The 23,046-nt window shown below is 35.7% G+C and overlaps 1 long non-coding RNA gene across 1 annotated transcript; it reads right to left on the bottom strand.

Moving 5' to 3' along the window:
- Window positions 1-7,949: 7,949 nt before the first annotated feature.
- LOC123533995 (uncharacterized) lies at window positions 7,950-22,271 on the bottom strand. Its single transcript, XR_006682924.2, has 3 exons — window positions 21,653-22,271; window positions 17,621-17,753; window positions 7,950-13,615 (listed from the first exon to the last, which is right to left on the bottom strand). It is a non-coding gene; the product is annotated as an uncharacterized LOC123533995 (long non-coding RNA).
- Between the last annotated feature and the right edge of the window lie 775 nt (window positions 22,272-23,046).

Raw genomic sequence — 23,046 nt, 5'->3', positions numbered from 1 at the left:
TAGTCATTGAGAAAATGTCTACATACGCGTTATTGCTGAGCGGCAATTATCATGGGAGCATTTTCAGAGGTGATTTTTCAGAACATATTATTTTTCTTATATTAACATCTCCATATTTTTTTTTTTTTTTTTTTTTTTTTTGGAAAGAGGACTTGTAATATTAAATGACTATATATGGTTTTCAAATGCTGTACAGCACTGAAAATGAGGCCTAAGTATTTCATTGTATATAAAATAAAGAAGGAACTGGATTGGTTAAGTGGCAAGCTAACTTGATGAAACCACAGGTGGCAGTAACGTTCCTAGGATACAGTATGGGTCCATGGGCCATATGCACTTAAATTTATTACAATTATAATGTTTTCTTAGGAAAAAAATGACAAAAAGCCATTTCGAAAAAAATTTTGCTCCTGTGACAATGAGCCATCTACAAGGTAAGTATGAACAGTTTCACACGTGCATTGCTACCAGGTCCGTATTTTTTTTTCAAAACAATATTTCCTTATCAATGATTGGCCGCCTTTTCGGCAAGAGATTAATCTTTCAGAAAAACCTTACTTCAAAACCCAGTTCCAAACCGTTTACGCATCACGAGCGAGCAACGGCGTACAAAACGATAGTGATTTCTCCACCCGAAAAAATCCCACACATTTTTCGCACCGAAGTCTCCCCCCTAAAACACATCAAGTACTCCGTCCCAGTTAAAAATAACGTTACAACCGGTCAAAATTGGCCAAATGCAAACTAGCAAGACCGAACATCAGGTTTAACTCTTCGTAATTACTTACAAATTTGCAATTTAACTTTTTCGCTTTCGAAAATTACTTTCGCCTGCCATGATTACCGTTGACAAAACGGTGGTTGTAAAGAACGTTTTCATTGGCGGAGACAGTTTACGTATTTCAAACGTAGCGATAAAATCCAAAGAGTACCCGAATATAAACAAGCAGCGATGGCTCACGAAGATTATTTACCAAATTCAAATAAATAACAACTGGTAAGTAATAAAGTAGAATTGAACCTTACTTTTAGTCTTGTTAGTTTACATTTAGCATATTCTGACTGCTTGTAGCGCAACTTTTAACTGACAAGGTGTACTTGATTTGTTTTAGGGGGGAGACTTCGGTGCGAAAAATGTGTGGGATTTTTTCGGGTGGAGAAATCACTATCGTTTTGTACGCCGTTGCTCGCTCGTGATGCGTAAACGGTTTGGAACTGGGTTTTGAAGTAAGGTTTTTCTGAAAGATTAATCTCTTGCCGAAAAGGCGGCCAATCATTGATAAGGAAATATTGTTTTGAAAAAAAAATACGGACCTGGTAGCAATGCACGTGTGAAACTGTTCATACTTACCTTGTAGATGGCTCATTGTCACAGGAGCAAATTTTTTTTCGAAATGGCTTTTTGTCATTTTTTTCCTAAGAAAACATTATAATTGTAATAAATGTAAGTGCATATGGCCCATGGACCTATACTGTATCCTAGGTACGTTACTGCCACCTGTGGATGAAACAAGGTGAAGAAACTTTCTTTTACATAAATTTTAGGTCGGTTGTAGTAACCTCCCGTGTAGTGTGCAAATAGCGTCAAGGAAACAAAAGTATGTAACTTTTCCCGTCAACATTAAATCGCCTCTATTGGATGTACGCACATATTGAGTGTATTATATACTGACTAAAGGTTAGAGTTAGGTTTTACATAGGTTTAATACGGGAAAACCGTAGATTTTTCCGTCTATAGATAACGTGTACGTGTATATATGTCAAAGAAAACCTATATACCGTTCAACTTGGGAATATGTTCTATACCTCGGTTTTTGTTGTTGTTGTTTTCTACCCATAATTCCCGGAACTGCTGCGCCGCCGTGTTCGGAGTGAATAATTTTCAGGATGACATTCGATAAAATAAAGTTTCTTATAAACAATCATCAGCAGACCGGGCGGCGTCGCATTAACGTTATTGATATGTGAAAAAGAAAACAAATTATTCTTATTCTGTCGTATTCTAACGAGCTGAAAATTCGCGGTATTCGATGGAATCGGTGTTATTCGGGTGTCTTTGTGTAACGGTTTTTTATGATTCAAGCGCCCCGCTTATAGTTTCTAGTATTGAATAATTATGTACATTACTATGGTGGCATATTTCTGCCACGAGATAGCTAGGTAGCTATCGTAATACTTCAAAAAACTATCTTGATAAAATAAAGTTTTCTGAAAAGATTATCTCAATAGTGGAAGGTTTCCTGGAAATATTATTGTGATAATTTACATTATTTTCTCGATACTTTTTGTGTAAGTGCCCACAACTGACATTTATTAATTAGATTACCTTTCTCGATACTTTCAGAAATTTTCTCGGTATTTCAAACTTTTCTGAAAAATTTATCGCAATAGCCTAAAGTTTCCTGGAAATAAAAAGCATATCGAGAAAAAATGATTTATTGCGATAATGTTTTCAGAACAAGAGCTGCCAGTGGACAGCGCGCTCGACTATTCTCAGTGCTTGATAGTATAATATAAGCAATGAGTAAAACTTTAACATTACAATAAGCATATTCTAAGTCGAAAAGGGGCCATAATTCAGTCAAAATGCTTGATAGAGTTGCCTCCTCTATTTTACAGACTGGGGTCATGATGGTTAACAAGTATGCAAAATATGAAAGCAATATCTCAATGGACTTTGAAAATATTTGGGGTGGTACGCAAACTTTAACATTTATTCTAAGTAGAAAAGGGGCCATAATTCAGTCAAAATGCTTGATAGAGTTGCCTCCTCCTTTTCACAGACTGGGGTCATGATGGTAAACAAGTATGCAAAATATGAAAGCAATATCTCAATGAACTTTGAAAATATTTGGGGTGGTACGCAAACTTTAACATTTGTGTGACGCTCACGCTCACGCCGACGCCGGGGCGAGTAGGATAGCTCCCCTATTCTTCGAATAGTCGAGCTAAAAATGCACAACTTTGCTTGAAAGTTTAAAATATTGTCGTGATAGTTACCAAGCATCTCGTGGCTATGCGTGGCAGTTCCAGACATTAACGCGAAAATTTGCACTAAAATATTTTCAAGAAATGAATAAAAAATATCTAGAAAATATTATTTATTGCTTAAAAGTTTTCGGGAAAAAATGCACACATTTCCTGGAAAGTTTACAAATTATCATGATAGCTACCTAACTATCTCGTGGCAGAAATATGCCATCATAATACGTTACAGTAGTGTTTGAAAAACAAAATCATCGCCAGTTTAATTTTTACTGTAGAAAAGCCAGTAATTACAAAAAATGCTAATGTAAAACGAATCCAGACACACTGGCGTAACAAAATTTATTTATATACAAAATTTTATGTCCAAAGATATCGAAGTCCCGTGTTCCAGTGGTTAGCGCATACTTTACAAGCGCGAGGTCCGGAGTTCGAATCCTATCATACACTTTTTTCTTTTTTTTTTTTTTACTTTAGGCCAGGTTTATTTATCACAAATTTTGGAGCAGAAATCATAATGTGTATAGTTTACCAATGTAGTGGCCTCTGGTGCATTTTGAACTAGATTCTGTGCACCCAGGCAACTATTTTTCCGTCGTCAGTCTAGTCTTGACACATATTTGAAGAAATGATTTGACCTAGTTCATTTAAACCAAACATTTTAAAACATTTGCCTTAGTTCATAATTTTCATAATAAAAGGCTGGAGAGCAAAACTGTCAGGCATACTGTCAACAGAAAATATCAAAAAGAAAAATGAATGCAGAAAGAAGATTCTGCGCCTAATTTCATATTAGTGTACATTCAATACGCGCGTACACTCAATGCTGAAATTGTTTTATAATATTTCCTGTTTAAATTTAGTTCTGTTTGAGTAACCTTCCCGTGCAGTTTGCAAATGGCGTCAAGAAAATAAGGGAAAGAAACTTTCTTTTTCATAAGTTTAGGTCAGCTAGAGTAACCTCCCCTGCGTTTAGCAAATGGTGTCACGGAAACAAGGGGAAGGAACTGTCTTTTACTAAAGTTTAGGTCTGTTAGAGTAACCTCCTATGTTGATTGTAAATGGCATCACGGAAACAAGGGGAAGGAACTTTCACTTACACAAGTTTAGGTCAGTTAAAGTAACCTCCCATGTGGATTGCAAATGACGTAAAAGAAACAAGGGGAAGGAACTTTCTTTTAAATAAGTTTAGGTCTGTTAGAGTAACTTCCCCTGTAGTCAGCAAGTGCCGTCAAGAGACAAGGGGAACTAACTTTCCTCAATTTAGTTTAGGTATATAAGAGTAACCTCCCACGCGTTTAGCAAATGGCGTCAAGGAAACAAAGGGAAATAACTTTCTTTGAACTTGTTTATGTCTGTTAGAGTAACCTCCCCTGCAGTTTGCAAATGGCGTCAAGAAGACAAGGGGAAGTAACTTTCTTTGACTTAATTTAGGTCTGAAAGTGTAACCTCCCCTGCAGTTTGCAAATGGCGTAAAGGAAACAAGGGGAAGTAACTTTGTTTTGACGTAATTTAGGTCTGTTAGAGTAACCTCCCCTGCAGTTTGCAAATGGCGTCAAAAAATGAGGGGAAGTTACATTTTCTGACTTAATTTAGGTCTATTAGATTAACCTCCCCTGCAGTTTGCAAATGGAGTCAATGAAACAAAGGGAAGTAACTTTGTTTGACTTAATTTAGGTCTGTTAGAGTAACCTCCCCTGCAGTTTGCAAATGGCGTCAAGGAAACAACGGGAAGTGACTTTCTTTGACTTAATTTAGGTCTGTTAGATTAACCTCCCCTGCAGTTTGCAAATGGCGTCAAGGAAACAAAGGGAAGTGACTTTCTTTGACTTAATTTAGGTCTGTTAGATTAACCTCCCCTGCAGTTTGCAAATGGCGTCAAGGAAACAAAGGGAAGTGACTTTCTTTGACTTAATTTAGGTCTGTTAGATTAACCTCCCCTGCAGATTGCAAATGGCGTCAAGGAAAAAAGGGGAAGTAACACTGTTAGACTTAATTTAGGTCTGTTAGATTAACCTCCCCTGCAGTTTGCAAATGGCGTCAAGGAAACAAGGGGAAGTAACTTTCTTTGACTTAATTTAGATCTGTTAGAGTAACCTCCCCTGCAGTTTCAAATGGCGTAAAGGAAACAAGGGGAAGTAACTTTGTTTGACTAGATTTAGGTCTGTTAAAGTAACCTCCCCTGCAGTTTGCAAATTGCGTCAAGGAAAAAAGGGGAAGTAACTTTGTTTGACTAGATTCAGGTCTGTTATAGTAACCTCCCCTGCAGTTTGCAAATGGCGTCAAGGAAAAAAGGGGAAGTAACTTTGTTTGACTTAATTTAGGTCTGTTAGAGTAACCTCCCCTGCAGTTTGCAAATGGCGTCAAGGAAAAAAGGGGAAGTAACTTTGTTTGACTTAATTTAGGTCTGTAAGAGTAACTTCCCCTGAAGTTTGCAAATGGCGTCAAGGAAACAACGGGAAGTAACATTGTTTGACTTAATTTAGGTCTGTTAGAGTAACCTCCCCTGCAGTTTGCAAATTGCGTCAATGAAACAAAGGGAAGTAACTTTTCTGACTTAATTCAGGTCTCTTAGAGTAACCTCCCCTGCAGTTTGCAAAGGGCGTCAAGAAAACAAAGGGAAGTAACTTTTTTTAACTAAATTTACGTCTGTTAGATTAACCTCCCCTGCAGTTTGCAAATGGCGTCAATGAAACAAAGGGAAGTAACTTTTTCTGACTTAATTTAGGTCTCTTAGAGTAACCTCCCCTGCAGTTTGCAAATGGCGTCAATGAAACAGAGGGAAGTAACTTTTTCTGACTTAATTTAGGTCTGTTAGAGTAACCTCCCCTGCAGTTTGCAAATGGCGTGAATGAAACAAGGGGAAGTAACTTTTTCCGACTTAATTTAGGTCTGTTAGAGTAACCTCCCCTGCAGTTTGCAAATGGCGTCAAGGAAACAACGGGAAGTTACTTTCTTTGACTTAATTTAGGTCTGTTAGATTAACCTCCCCTGCAGATTGCAAATGGCGTCAAGGAAAAAAGGGGAAGTAACACTGTTAGACTTAATTTAGGTCTGTTAGAGTAACCTCCCCTGCAGATTGCAAATGGCGTCAAGGAAACAAGGGGAAGTAACATTGTTTGACTTAATTTAGGTCTGTTAGAGTAACCTCCCCTGCAGTTTGCAAATGGCGTCAAGGAAACAAGGGGAAGTAACTTTGCTTGACTTAATTTAGGTCTGTTAGAGTAACCTCCCCTGCAGTTTGCAAATGGCGTCAAGAAAACAAGGGGAAGTAACTTTTCTGACTTAATTTAGGTCTGTTAGAGTAACCTCCCCTGCAGTTTGCAAATGGCGTCAAGGAAACAAAGGGAAGTAACTTTCTTTGACTTAATTTAGGTCTGTTAGAGTAACCTCCCCTGCAGTTTGCAAATGGCGTCAATGAAACAAAGGGAAGTGACTTTCTTGACTTAATTTAGGTCTGTTAGAGTAACCTCCCCTGCAGTTTGCAAATGGCGTCAAGGAAACAAAGGGAAGTAACTTTGTTTGACTTAATTTAGATCTGTTAGAGTAACCTCCCATGCAGTTTGCAAATGGCGTCAAGGAAACAAAGGGAAGTAAGTTCTCCTGACTTAATTTAGGTCTGTTAGAGTAATCTCCCGAGCAGTTGGCAAATGGCGTCAAGGAAGCTAGGGAACATAAATTTTTCCAATTTAGGTCTATAAGAGTAACCTCCCCTGCAGTTTGCAAATGGCGTCAAGAAAACAAAGGGAAGTAATTTTCTTTGACTTAATTTAGGTACGTTAGAGTAACCTCCCCTGCAGTTTGCAAAGGGCGTCAAGAAAACAAAGGGAAGTAACTTTCTTTGACTTAATTTAGGTCTGTTAGAGTAACCTCCCCTGCAGTTTGCAAATGGCGTCGAAACAAAGGGAAGTAACTTTCTTTAACTTAAGTTAGGTACGTTAGAGTAACCTCCCCTGCAGTTTGCAAATGGCGTCAAGAAAACGAGGGGAAGTAACTTTCTTTGACTTAATTTAGGTCTGAAAGTGTAGCCTCCCTGCAGTTTGCAAATGGCGTCAAGGAAACCAAGGGAAGTAACTTCTCCTGACTTAATTTAGGTGTGTAAGAGTAACCTCCCCTGCAGTTTGCAAATGGCGTCAATGAAACAAAGGGAAATAACTTTCTTTGACTTAATTTGTCTGTCAGAGTAACCTCCCCTTGCAAATGGCGCCTAGGAAACCAGGTGAAGTAACTTTCTTTGACTTAATTTAAATCTGTTAGAGTAACCTCCCTTGCCGTTTGCAAATGGCGTCAAGGAACCTAGAGGAAGTGACTTTCTTTGACTTAATTTATGTCTGTTAAAGTAATCTCCCCTGCAGTTTGCAAATGGCCGGTTTGAGTAACATCCTCTTGTTTGCAAATGGCGTCAAGGAAGCTAGGGAAAGGAACTTTCATTTAAATAAGTTTAGATCGTTAGAGTAACCTCCCCACGGTTTGCAAATGGCGTCACAGAAATAAGGGGATGAAACCTTTTGTACAGAAGTTAAGGCCGGATAGAATAACTTCCCCATGAAGTTTGCCAACGGCATGAAGAAAGGTAGGGGAAGTAACTTTTCCTGACTAAGTTGTCTGTTAAACTAACCTCGACTGCAGTTTGCAAATGACGTCATGGAAACAAGGGTTAGTAACTCTTTTTGACTTAGATCTGTTAGAGAACCTCCCCTGCCGTTGGTGTCTAAGAAACAAAGAGGAAGGAATAACCTTAATACATTTTGCAACGTAAAATAAAATTCAATAACAAAGTGGGCAGGAGTAAACTCTCCTGTATTTTGCAAATGGCGTCAATGAAAGGAGATTAACAGTTGATGGCTAATCGGATACTCTTCTATGTATTTTGCAAATGACAAAGAAGTTTGACGAACTGAACATACCTTCATTTTGTATGACCGGTGTTTTTAAAGAAATAATCAACACAACTCTATGGCGTTTTATTCATTTTTCTAGCAGCAATAAATAGCACAAATAGTCAAACATGAATTGTAAATTGCAATTATAGTATTTAAGTTTTGAAAAAAAATAACATTTTAAAATTTAATACATCTACAAAAATCATTCAACTGAACCAAGCTCTCGCTTCAAAAAGTAAACTCCTTAAGAAAAAATGGTAAGCTTACGACTAAATTTAAAGTTCTAACGGTCATTAAGAAACAAGCAGCGATTTGGAAAAATACATTACTAAAATACAAAGTATAAAATGTATTTAATAATACTCATTACTATGATTATAATAGACATATATGCTTGTTAGATAAGAGAGGGAAGAAATTTTTAAATGTGAACCTGCACTCTTCCAATGCACTCTTCCTATGATAATAAACCAAACAATATTTAACAACAGTTATACAGGTAATGTAATTTTGAATGTCATTTCAGAACAGTGAAAAGGGCATATTATAAATCAAACAAAAATATCTCACAACTGTTACACTGATCTGATAATGAAGTTTTGACTGTTGTTTCAAACTAGAACTGTCACAGGAGTGACTCATACCCCCACCATACGGTCTTGTCACAGAAGAATGGAAACTATAAGGAATCTTAAAAATACTTTGGAGTACTTCATCCTGGGCTTCCACATGTAAGTAATACTAGTATAATACTAGTATAGTAATACAAGTAAATATATTAAATCTCTAATATTAGAGATACACTAAAAGTGAATACAAAAAAGGGTCTTACCGACCCATGTTACCACAGAAAAATGTTTTTACTTTCTACATAGGACTTATAATAAAAAAGTTATAAAAATACCTAAAATACTGAAAATCTAAAAATAGGATTTCTAAAAATAGACTAATTCCTGGAATTTAAGGGGAAGAAACTCAGTACAAAAGTTAAAAAAAAGGTTACTTCCCTTTGGCTCTAAGCCAATCAGAATGAGATATAGTGAAAATACATCAAAATTAACCTTAAATTCTAGGTAAAAGGGGAAACAATTCAAGAAAAATTAGTGTCAGAGTTATGCACCTTGTGTCACATGATGTGGGTGATGAGGTGGAACATCTATTTTAAGTCTGGATCGAATCCATTCAGTAGTAACTGAGATATAGTGAAAATACATCAAAATTTACCTTAAATTCTAAGTAAAAAGGGGCATAATTCATGAAAAATTGGTGTCAGAGTTATGCACCTTGTGTCACATGATGTGGGTGATGAGGTGGAACATCTATTTTAACTTTGAATCAAATCCATTTTGTAATAATTGAGATATAGTGAAAATACATCAAAATCAACCTTAAATTTAAAGTAAAAGGGGACATAATTCATAAAAAATTTAAGTCAGAGTTAAGCACCTTATGTCACATCATCTGGGTGATGAGGTGGAACAACTATTTTAAGTTTGAATCAAATCCATTTAGTAATAACTGAGATATAGTGAAAATACAACAAAATTAACCTTAAATTCTAAGTAAAAGGGGACATAATTCATGAAAACTTGGTGTCAGAGTTATGCACCTTGTGTCACATGATGTGGGCACATGATGTGGGTGATGAGGTGGAATATCTATTTTAAGTTTGAATCAAATCCATTTAGTAATAACTGAGATATAGTGAAAATACAACAAAATTAACCTTAAATTCTAAGTAAAAGGGGACATAATTCATGAAAACTTGGTGTCAAGAGTTATGCACCTTGTGTCACATGATGTGGGTGATAAGGTGGAACATGTATTTTAAGTTTGAATCAAATCCATTTGGTAATAACTGAGATAATAGATTTCGGGACGCGACGGGACGGGACGGGACGGGACGCGACAAAACTGCCTCCTATATACCCCCCTCAAACATGTTTGGTGGGGGTATAAACAGCAAAGTTTCAAATGTGAAAATGTATTCATATCGGGATTAAAACAACAGCGATACTGATAACGAAAAAATTCACTGTCATTTCAAAACAGTAAATGTTCACAAGTGAAAAGGCATTCTTCTTCGGATTATGGAACAAGAAAAATATCTAACAACACTTATACTGATATTGAAATTTTGACAATCATTTCAAAATAATAAGGGATTCTTTTAGTCAATTCTGTCTTATTTCTTTAGCCGTTTTTCCTCAAAGTATTGATGCTTATTACCTTCTACTGCTGTAAAAAGATATAGAAAGGGAGCATTTGTTTGTTTCAGTATAAGATCGAAACATCTTTCACTTAAATCTTGTGTTCCCGGATGAAAAATTATTCTCCATTACACGTTCTTTTTAACTCTTACATTAGTGGATGGAAAAGCTCATTCAGAGCTTATGTCGTATTGTTTTATGTCTTGTCAAGTTGAAATAAACTTGTCATTAATCTTATCTTATCTTATCTTATCTTATTAAACAGCGCAGGGACATCCGCTATGCGTAACGTGACGCTATATTTCATGACGTCACAATAATAATGTTAGAAAAAGTTATATAGTTCTACGAGATATGTTTCTTTTACATTCTAATGATTTGGCGTGCTCTTAAGTGTTTTTGTAAGCATTACTATACACCTTTGTCTTTTTGGAGCACATTTCCATTCCTCACAATTCATATTTTATCAAGTGTAGTTCCGTACAAGTGAGAACCTTATTTGGACTTCTCTCCAATTGAAACAATGAATTTATCATGTTATTGTCTAACGTTACATTCCAGTAATCATACAAAACCGCATACTAAAAAACTAAATGTTTGCCCACAATTCTACTAAACTTTTTATCAGCGCATATTTTCACCCATCATTTCTAAGGACATACCAGTCTAAAGTTTAAACATTGTACCTATAAAAGAGAAAGTTGCTTTAAAAGTCATTTCAGCCCCAGGGATTAAGGTTAGTGCTCGGAGTGAGTCATCGGTTAAGAGTTAAACCAAACAGTATAAAATTCAGTGAACAAAAATTGAGGCCAAAACGACTTTATAAAGCTACACTTAAGAGAGACGGTAGATTGTGTTTGAATAAAACAGCTATGATTTTTCTGTACATTTTGTTTAACTAGAGTATGGAATTTCATGTAAAGCTCTCAGGGTATTACTGAAACATAACGATATATTACACCCTGATAAACCCAGTGTATCAGAAGTGGGAAATCCAAATTCAATTTTCACTTGCACGCAACATCAATTTAACGCGAGAGAATATCGGATAGATTTTAATGAAAAACAAACAAAAAAGACAAACAAACATTAGAAAATAAATGTATTAAACTGTAAAAGAAATCAATCTCGTAGAATTATATTACTCTATCCAACATATTAATTATATTGCCATAGTAAGCGCAACGTTGCGCATTGCGCGTTACCTTACAATTGATATGATTTATACAACTTAGTACACAAACATTTAAATGCATAAAATAAAATTTGTTTGGTTTATATCCAAGATCTTATTTTTCTCGCGTGAACACAAGAGTTCATATTTTTGCCATATGCACCTAGAATGGTTCGATATTTCGATCTTACACTGGAACAAACTCCAGTCACAAAATTTATTATTTGCGAAAATGGCTTTTTGTACCTAAACTGATCCACGCATATCTATCTTTAAAAACTACCCCTGTCCAGTTTAAAAGTAATTATAATAAAGGAGTAAATTTTGAGACGCCACAAAATCAGAATTCTATGTGGCTTCTTACAAATATTAGCTGTCCTTGTTTGTTTAATATAGAGCTATATGTATATCCGAGTCAAATGTGCATTTTGCGTTCATAAAAATATATATTTTTTTTAAAATAAACCAGAAAAACAATAAAGATGCATGTAATTCCATGACGAATAACAAATCAAGCTGAAATAAGTCGATGCGTCTTAAAAGGGTGCGACTGTATCAGTGTTCCGAAAAAGTAATTTTCTCAATTTAAATACAGATATTTATCCTAAACTTTAGCGAAAACATGTCATATCAAACAAGCAACTGTTACACATTTAGGCATCAACTAGGGCTGTCACTGAAGGCATTTAATACTCCCTAGCGCCGCTTTAATAAAAGGAAAGTAAAATGTTGTCATCGTGACTTTTGACAGAGTAACCTTGACCTTGGACCTAGTGATCGTAGTTGTGCCTGCTCGACAATTCGAAAATGTATACCAAAATACATGGGGGGAGGGGTGTTGGTGCGGGGAGATAGGGAAACAATATAAGGTAAGAAAAAAATTCCGGAAGTGGCTTGGGATAGCAGTATGTGTGGGGTGGGGGAAGGTATATAAGGCCTATGCAAAGATTCCACATGAGATGCAAGTTTTGAAAGATGTAAAAATAAGACGATATATATATATATATATATATATATATAAAGCGGGGAGGGTGTGGGAAGGGGTGATGCTGTAGAAGTGGAGATGGAGGTGAGACTCAGTTTGAGAGAAATAAACAAAAGCTGTCTGTTGACAGTGCGCTCGACTTTTCGAAGAACTGAAAAAAATAGATAAGACAAACAATGTACCTGTATTTGCGGAACTGAACGTCTTGCATTATATGACAATGTGTGACCATGATTGTACACAAGTGTTCAAAGTTTCAAAGCCACATATCAAATAGTTTAGAAAAAATACGGAATGATATGCAAAACTAATTTCGATGTCAAAAACGGCCATAACTGAGACAAAGTCCTAGTTATGTAGTTTTGCCTACATAGTATGATAGACTTTGACGGTAAACAAGTGGTCAAAGTTTCAAAGCCATATGACAAACAGGGTAGACATAATATGAATTAGTACAATAAATTTAACAAGTCCAAAAAGGGCCACAATTCAGTCAAAATAGTTGACAGAGTTATGTACTCTTGCCTACAGATGGAGATCATGATGATAAACAAGTGTTCAAAGTTTCATACACTTTAGACAAAACGTGGACTTGTATGAAAACTGGACTGAATTCCAAGTCCTTAAAAGGCCATAATGCAGCTTAAATACTCGACAGAGTTATGTACTCTTGCCTACAGATGGAGATCATGATGATAAACAAGTGTCAAAGTTTCAAAGCAACATGTCAAATAGTTTTGACAAAACATGGACTTGTACAAAAACTGAATCAATTTCCAAGTCCAAAAAGGGCCATAATTCAGCCAAAATAGTTGACAGACAGATAGAGACTATAATGACAAGTAATGAAAGTTTCAAAGCCCCGTGTCAAACAGTTTCCATAAAATATAAACTGGTATGAAAAACTCCACCAAGATTTGTAAGTTAAAAGGGGCCATAATTCAGACAAAATCCTTCATAGAGTTATGTACTCTTAACTAAAACTGGGTATGATGATGACACATAAGTGCTTAAAGCTTTATCTCAAAATGTGGGCTGCTAGGAAAACCTTAACCAAGGTGTGACGACGACGCCGACACCGACGCCGAGGTGAGTAGGATAGCTCTACTTATTCTTCGAATAGCCGAGCTGAAAATCTACTAAAGGATGGAATTGTGTGGGGTTGGGGTAGAAGAGCGGGAATAAGGGATACTTAAACATCATATAAATATGAGATACAAGATATACAAATAACAATACAAATCGTAATTATGTGTAAAGAAAATGTAAAATAAATCTTTGTTGTTGGGTGGACGTGCTTGTGCAAGGTCTATTGTGGATTCATCATGCTCGGTTCTTACTCCTGCAAATATATCTCACTTGTATGCTTGAAATCAATCTGAAATTGATGACAAATAACTAAGACACAAAATATATCAAGATGCAAGGTCGAATCAGGTTAAACTAAAGTTTTCTTCTGTAAAGATATATATTTCCCCTTCTTTCGCACGTGAAGAAAATGGAAATATTTTATAAAAGTCAACATAAAAAACAACAAAATAACAATTTGACAAACAGTCAACAAGAGTAAAAGCGTGTTTCAATAGCCCTTTAAGCAAGTTCCAATAGCCCTGACTGTACACATTTTTCAATAGCTATGTACGTGTACGTTTCAATAGCTATGTACGTACGTTTCAATAGCCATGTACGTTTGTAATTAATACGCGACTTTCGCGGAAATGCAAAGTAGAGTTATGGAACCTGTGCACTGCATGTCACATCATCACAGTGGTGAAGTTTCAATCCATTTATCTTAATGGGTACTGAGATTCCAGCTTACATTAAAAACTTCACCAAATCAGGACGCCGGCGCCGATGAATAGGCGATGCAATAGCTCTACCTATTCTTCGAATATATAGTCGAGCTAAACAGAAGGCCATAATAATTTCATCAAAATTATAATAAGAGTTATGGAAACTGTGTCATTCAGTTGGTATTACCATGGCAAAGAAGTGTGTGAAGTTTAATTTAGATGCAATGTGTAGTTACATAGAAAACAAACTCGCTAAGTAAAAAAGATATATAATTTCATCAAAGTGGCAGTAAGACTTAAGAAACCTAGATCACTGACTTGATAGTAAGAACAGATATCAGCATGTTGAGAATAATTTGTCTAGGCTATAGGAATAGCTTGACAGATTCACCTTATGGCGGACTTAAAAGGGGAAATAAATCATGATAGATCGGTGTCAGAGTTATGGAAGTTATTGACCAAACTGTTGATAATTCAAATCCAGTGAGTACATTTCCCTTGAAAATGCTTGATAGAATAAAATTAGAAAGTTCAAAAACAGTACATAACCATACATTGAAATTCCGACTATATGCACATAATTTAAGTATGGAAGCTGTGCCATTGAGTTGGTATTACTATGACAAAGGAGAGTGTGAAGTTTCATTTAGATGCAATGTGTAGTTATTCAGTGTAACCACTTCATGTTAATAATGTATACCAAGTTGTATCTGAATTAATGTACAAGGCACAGATGTACAATGTAGTTGTAATACATAAATTGTGAAATCCAAAAGCTTTACCTAAAACATAATAATCGGACATAAAAATCCAGACTATAAATTATGCGTACGCACACTTCAGGTTGATGAATTAAAGTTGCATTTAAGTTGGGTGGAATATGTAGGAAGTTTTAAATACAGATGTAATTGTAATACTGTAAAGTTAAAAAAAGTGGCATGCCTAAAAAAATAAGAGCTGTCCGTAAGACAGCGCGCTCGACTTTTCTCAGTGCTTGACTAAATTAGAGCTTTGCCAATAAACAAAATTCCAAGTTAAAAGGGATGTAACTCTGTTTCAAAATTTCTCAAAATTCAAATCAGAGTAATGGGGATTATTTCTCCTGGTGTAGACTTTGATAGTAAGTAACTATTTTAAGTTTCAAGTCAAAAGCTTAAATAGTAACAGAGACATTTGACTTTAACAAAAAATTTAACAAAAAATTCTAAGTTAAAAAGGGGCATAATTCTGTCAAAATTCAGACCAGAGTTATGGGGTTTGTTTCTCCTGGTGTAGACTATGATGGTAAATAAGTAATCTAAGTTTCAAGTCAATAGCCTTGATAATAACAGTGATATTTGACTTTATGAAAACTTCTAACAAAAAATCTAAGTTAAAAAGGGACATAATTCTGTCAAAATTCAAATCAGAGTTATGGAGATTGTTTCTCCTGGTGTAGACTTTGATAGTAAATAACTGTTTTAAGTTTCAAGTCAATAGCTCTGATAGTAATAGAGATATTTGACTTTATCAAAAACTTTAACCAAATATTCTAAGTTAAAAAGCGGCATAATTCTGTAAAAATTCAAAACAGAGTTATGGGGATTATTTCTCCTGGTGTAGACTTTGATAGTAGATAAGTATTTTAAGTTTCAAGTCAATAGCTTTGATAGTAACAGAGATATTTGACTTTATCAAAAACTTTAACCGACGCCGACGCCGGGGCGAGTGCAATAGCTCTACTTTTTTTTCGAAAAGTCGAGCTTATAAGCATATATTAAAATCCGTGCAATAAACGCACATGTACACATCATGTTAATGACGTATACCAAGTTTCATTTGAACTGGATAGAATGTGTAGGAGGAGTTGAATGCACACGGTATGTATGTAGCTGTATTATTGTTAAATCCAAAAACAAGGAGCATAACTCAAAATACAATAACAGAACATGGAAGTCCTGACAATGTGCGCGTGTCTACTTCATGTATATCCCGGGCTTCGTATTAATTGGTATACAAGGTACAAACGTCATAATGTCAATTCCAAAAAGTTTCATTTGGATCGGAGGAAACTGTATGGGTTGAGAACACAAAGACGTGTGACGGATAGATTGAACGACAGACAGACAGTTCAAACTCTATAAGCCTCCTCGATTTTTGACACATGGGGCATAAAATATTAAGGAACATGTGAACAGTAGTCATGACACATTGGTGGAAGGACATGATGTGGATGATGATGAGGATCAAGTATTTGTTTGAGAAACAACAGAGATATAGCGAAAGCGCATATTAAAAACTTTAGCCAAGAATCTAGAATTGCCGCAGATGCGGCCGCCGATGCAATGGTGAGTAGGATAGCTATCTATACATTCGTATAGTCGTGCTTAAACAAACTACTGCAGAATAAACTAGAGCTATCACCAAATGTGATTCATACCCCCAACAAAGGCACTGTAAAAAAGTTTACATTTGAAATTAATGACTCCAATGGTGGATGAATACTGCACAATAGAATGAGTCTGTGTTAAAAACTTTGAATATCAAATAATCAGAAAGGTACAGATAAAGTGTATCAAAACACTATTTAAGTATAATTCTAAGCAAAAAGGGACATAATTCATGAAATATTGGTACAATAATTATGCACCTTGTGTCATATGATGTAGGTGATGATGTGGAACAACTACTTCAAGTTTGAATCAAATGCATTTCATAATAACTGAGATATAGTGAAAATGCATCAAAATTAACCTTAAATTCTAAATAAAAGGGGCATAATTCATGAAAAATTGGTATCAGAGTTATGCACCTTGTGTCACATGATGCTGGTGGTAAGATGGAACACCTATTTTAAGAAAATGCATCAAAAATAACATTAAATTCTAAGTAAAAGGAGGCATAATTCATGAAAAATTGGTGCCAAAGTTATGCACCTTGTGTCACATGATGTGGGTGGTAAGGTGGAACACCCTATTATAAGTTTGAATCAAATACATTTAGTAATAACTGAGATAGAGTGAAGTGTATCAAAACTTTAACCGGAAATTCTAAGTAAAAAGGGTGCATAATTTATGAAATATTGGTGCAACAAGAGTTATGGTCCTTGTGTCATATGATATGGGTGATGATGTTGAACAATTATTTTAAGTTTGAATCAAATCCATTTAGTAATAAAACCCTTCCAGGCACATAGAAGTTATGGAGCAAAAACCAAATATCTAACCTTTGACCTTGAATTGTGACCTTAACCTTTGACCATGACATGGGTGATGATGTTGAACAATTATTTTAAGTTTGAATCAAATCCATTCAGTAATAAAACCCTTCCAGACACATAGAAGTTATGGAGCAAAAACCAAATATCTAACCTTTGACCTTGAATTTTGACCTTGACCTTTGTCCATCAACCATAGGTGATGCGTTGAACACGTCATCTGGTCTTGAAGAATAATAATGTGAAGTTAAATTAAAATCCTTCCAGGCATATAGATTTCGGGACGCGAAGGGACGGGACATGCCAAACTGACATCTATATAGCACCCCTCCCCCACCCCCGAAACATGTTTAGTGGGGGTATAATGACACAAAATTTATATCAAATGTATTACCTGGCAGGCATCTGACTTTCAACTGCCGGAAAACTACAAATACTGGACGGTACGATTATATTTGATTTCTGCAACCGATTCTTTTTCTCTGTCTTTCAATAATGTCAAACACTGTCTTCTTGCCTTTTTAAACCTGAAATAAATCATACTTTATGCTACAACAACCAGCGAAATCCATGAATTTTAATGAAAATGTGCTAAATATAGCTTAATGATTGGCAATGTCTTTTGACAGTAATTCTCCAGACAATTCTTGACTATGATATATGTTGTTAGGAACGTTGACTTCGAACAATTTGCACATACATGTTGTGGGTTCGAGCCTTGGTCGAGATCGTTGAATTCTTTCACTTCAGGGTTTTGCTGAAGGTTGGTGGCCAATATTTAAACTTAACAGCAATAATCAGGGAATTTAATGGTTATAACATTGTTTATATAAGTTGAAAAGCTTACTTTGGAATGGTTTACTTGTATTCTCAGAGAGCTGTATTTTCAAATTCTGTCTTTTTCCAAGGCGTTTTTACAATGAATATGCAGTAATTTAGATATCTAATTCAGTTTTATCCTCACATTTCTTAGATGCAAAAACTAAAACACTTTAAAGTTTTATTTGAAAACTCTGCTTGAATATTTTTTTCAGTAAAGTGTACGGCTTTAAACAGGGAGTCTGCGATAAAGTCCGACAAGTGTCGCGATAACCCGACTGAAATTAGTACCATTTGGCGACGTTCTGGTCATATTAAAAGTATGATTTACTAGTTTTGGCGCCAAATCATGCGCTGCACAAAAAAGTTTGGTTTATCTCTGTACATGTATGGAGAAAATGTGTAAAACTACAAATGCGGAATTTCTCAAAACATCTGAACCAATGACTTTAAAAACCAAGTAAACAAATCAAACAATGGAGAACTGTGTAAATATGTCAAGATAAAATTACAGTCGTCAGCGATTGTCGAAAAATCGAACAGGAATGGTGGCAATATTGCCCGGGTATGACACATGATCCCTGGAAATGTTCGACTGAATAATACTAAAAGTTATACTAAAAGTTAAAAAAAAGTGGCGAAACTCTATTAACTTCGGACACCGATCTCCAGAAAAACTGCACATGTCTATTTAAAGCTGATAATGTTAACCAAATATCATTTGAATTTAATGCTCTGATGAAATTGTAATATTTCGACGTCCAAGAAAGGGTGATAGTTCTAATAACAAGAGCTGTCGGAGGACAGCAACGCTCGACTATTCAACAGCCTTGTCAATTGAATGAATACAAAAGTCGAAAAAGGGGCATAATTTAGTGAAAATGGGAGAATAGGTTATGGAACCTTCATAGTGCTTATCAGCTCATAAAGTGAACAAGTGCGTGAAGTTTCAATCCTTTCCAGTAAGTGGATACTGAAATACCAGCTTACATACAAAAACTTAAGCAAAAACTCTAAGTCGAACAGGGGGCCTAATTTTGAACAATAATGCAAAGTAGAGTTATGGGACCTAAACAGTGCATGTCAGATGATGACTGTGAACAAGTGAGTGAAGTTTCAATCCATTCCCATTAGTGGGTACTGAGATACCAGCTTACATACAAAACCTTAACCAAGAATTTCTAAGTCGAAAAAGGGGCATAATTTTGTAAAACAAGAGCTGTCGGAGGACAGCAACGCTCGACTATTTAACAGCCTTGTCGCTTGAATGAATAAGAAAGTCGAAAAAGGGGCATAATTTAGTACAAAAGTAAAATAGGGTTATGGAACCTGCATAGTGCTTATCAGCTCATGACAGTGAACTAGTGTGTGAAGTTTCAATCCTTTCCCATTAGTGGATACTGAGATACCAGCTTACATACAAAAACTTAACCAAAAATTTCTATGTTGAAAAAGGGGCATAATTTTGTAAAAAAGCAAAATAAAGTTATGGGACCTGCTTTGGGCATGTCAGATCATGACAGTGAACAAGTGTGTGAAGTTTCAATCCATTCCCATTAGTGAGTACTGAGATACCAGCTTACATACAAAACCTTAACCAAAAAATTCTAAGTCGAAAAAGGGGCATAATTTTGTAAAAAAGCAAAATAGAGTTATGGAACCTGTGCAGTGTAAGTCAGTTTATCACAGTAAATAAGTGTGTGGAGTTTCAATCCATTCCCACAAGTGGTTACTGAGATACCAGCTTAAATACAAAACCTTAACCAAAAATTTCTAAGTCAAAAAAGGGGCATAATTTTGTAAAAAAGCAAAACAGAGTTATGGAACCTGTGTAGTGTAAGTCAGTTTATCACAGTGAATAAGTGTGTGGAGTTTCAATCCATTCCCACAAGTGGTTGCTGAGATACCAGCTTACATACAAAAATTTAACCAAATCGGGACGCGGGCGCGGACGCCGACGCATGGGCGAGTCCAATAGCTCTACTATTCTATGAATAGTCGAGCTAAAAAGCAAAACAGATTTATGGAATCTGTGCAGTGTAAGTCAGTTTATCACAGTGAACAAGTGTGTGAAGTTTCAATCCATTCCGACAAGAGGTTACTGAGATATCAGCTTACATATAAAACCTTAACCAAGAATTTCTAGGTCGAAAAGGGGGCATAATTTTGCAAAAAGCAAAACAGAGTTATGGAACCTGTGCAAGGTAGGTCAGTTTATCACAGTGAACAAGTGTGTGAAGTTTCAATCCATTCCCACAAGTGGTTACTGAGATACCAGCTTACATACAAAACCTTAACCAAGGATTTCTAAGTAGAAAAGGGGGCATAATTTTGTCAAAAAGCAAAACAGAGTTATGAAACCTGTGCAATGTAGGTCAGTTTATCACAGTGAATAAGTGTGTGAAGTTTCAATCCATTCCCACAAGTGGTTACTGAGATACCAGCTTAAATACAAAACCTTAACCAAGAATTTCTAAGTCGAAAAAGGGGCATAATTTTGTCAAAAAGCAAACTAGAGTTATGGAACCTGTGCAAGGTAGGTCAGTTTATCACAGTGAATAAGTGTGTGAAGTTTCAGTCCATTCCCACAAGTGGTTACTGAGATACCAGCTTACATACAAAACCTTAACCAAATCGGGACGCCGACGCATGGGTGAGTTCAATAGCTCTACTATTCTTTGAATAGTCGAGCTAAAAAGTCAGACATGGAACTTCCAACAACATTTGAGCCGCACCATGAGAAAACCAACATAGTGCGTTTGCGACCAGCATGGATCCAGGCTGATCTGGATCCATGCTGGTCGCAAACGCACTATGTTGGTTTTCTCATGGCGCGGCTCATATACATTTATCACGTTTTATTCCAAAAGAATACGACATGAAAATCGCGACAATATGCGCATTTCAATTTAATGTCAATAATGCATATCAAATTTCCTTTTAGTTAGATATAAACTGTAAGAGCACTTGAGTATACAAGAAATGTAACTGACGGGCAGAGGGACGGACGAACAGACGGACTGTTCAAACACTATATACCTCTTTGACACTGTATGCATAAAATATATTTCACAATTTACGTCGTATCATAATTCACGTATAATGCCGGTAAACAAGATTATTTTCTATGTCCATCTGAAAGTTCTTAGAGATAAACAATTTGCAAATTACAATGTGTGTATTTTTCAAACATCTTTTGGTGACATAGATACAAATACGGTTTCAGTTTCAGAGTGACCTGTTCGCTAAGTAAATCTAGTTAAAACAAAATTCGTTTACATAGATTCATAGAAAGAAGTTACTGAAATCATGCTTATTTTCGTAATGTTGCGAGCTGGTTTCTAACCAGTACCCCTACCTCATCAGATACCGCGGCCAAAGTCGTCTCTCATTGTGATTCGAATCAGCACTCTAAACACGGAGGCTAATGGTCTACCATTATAACCACTTTTGCCAGTCTGGGTGACCGTATCGTGCCACGAATTTATGTGGAAATATAATTTATATGATACATACTTGCCAGAAGAACTGTTTGCCACAACACCATGTTTATGGAACTTTATATTTTAACATCTGTGTATAAATTTGAAACTAACTTTCTCTTTACCTGAATGAAGCATTCGTCTGTCCGGCCATCGAGGATTTTCTGTTTTGTGCACACGGTAATATGAGCTATCTACCATTAGCATGACAGGGCAAATACAGACGATATGTCCATCAAGGCTTGAATTCCACTAAAACCACAGTGACTCTATTTTGCCTATCGATTAGTGCTGAAAATAGTATCAAATGCTCGATTAGAAACTCCGTTAATTAAGTCAAATTCTATTCTAAAATGAAAATCCCATGTTTTAACATATCCAAACAATGCTAATTAAAATGTCTTTTAATGATGATATTTTAAATATTACTCATGTAAGATAACAATTTATATCGTCTATACAATAACTTAGATACTTAGTCCGTTAGATTTTATTGCACTTTTAGAAATGACATCATTTGACAATAGATTAATGTTTGAGTCAATTAATCTTGTGAAGCAGTTGATTTGTGAGTTGCTAAGTGATGCACTCTCAGACAGAGCACATTTTTCAGTAAAAGGTTGATATCTTTTATTTCCGAAACTTTATAAATTTGCATCGCTTTTGGGATATGTATGTTATACAAACCAGTATCAGTGTATTTAATGAAAAGACAATTAACTCCTGCCATTCCTTCCGCCACTGGTGTCATCTGGTAGAAGAAAACTAGTGTCGTCTGCTAGATATAACTGGTAACCAACTGTCAAGTTATAAACCTTCATATATCATATGAATATTGATCTTAAGTTTAGTAACCGAAATTATTATTTTGTTAAATCTAAATAACTACTAGTCAATGTTATGTAACTTCACATATCCCAATTTGTTCAGGAACAAGAGCTGTCACAGGAGACAGCGCGCTCGACTATTTCGATGCTGGATAGTGAAACTGGGCACATCTGAGGAAACTAGAGCCGTCACTGGAGTGTTTAATGACTCCAATTGTGGATGAAGATATTGCACAATAGCCTGAGTCTATGTCAAAAATATCAACTTAAAGTAAAATGTATCAAAACACTATATAAGTATATCCTAAGCAAAAAGGGGCATAATTCATTAAATATTGGTGCCAGAGTTGTGCAGCTTGTGTCATATAGTGTGGGTGATGATGCTGAACAACTATTTTAAGTTTGAATCAAATCCATTCAGTAATAACAGAGACAGAGTGAATGTGCATCAAAACTTTAACCTAAAATTCTAAGTAAAAAGGGGGAATAATTAATAAAAAATTGGTGCCAGAGTTATGCACCTTGCGTCATATGGTGTGGGTGATAATGTTGAAGAACTATTTTAAGTCTGAATCAGATCCATTCAGTAATAACAGAGATAGAGTGAAAGTGCATAAAACTTTAACCTGAAATTCTAAGTAAAAAGGGGAATAATTCATGCAAAATTGTGCCAGAGTTATGCATCTTGTGTC

The sequence above is a fragment of the Mercenaria mercenaria genome, chromosome 12 (assembly GCF_021730395.1).
Source record: "Mercenaria mercenaria strain notata chromosome 12, MADL_Memer_1, whole genome shotgun sequence".
Lineage (NCBI taxonomy): Eukaryota > Metazoa > Mollusca > Bivalvia > Venerida > Veneridae > Mercenaria > Mercenaria mercenaria.
The sequence above is the reverse complement of the archived record's forward strand: the minus strand, read 5'-3'. Positions and strand labels throughout refer to the sequence as shown.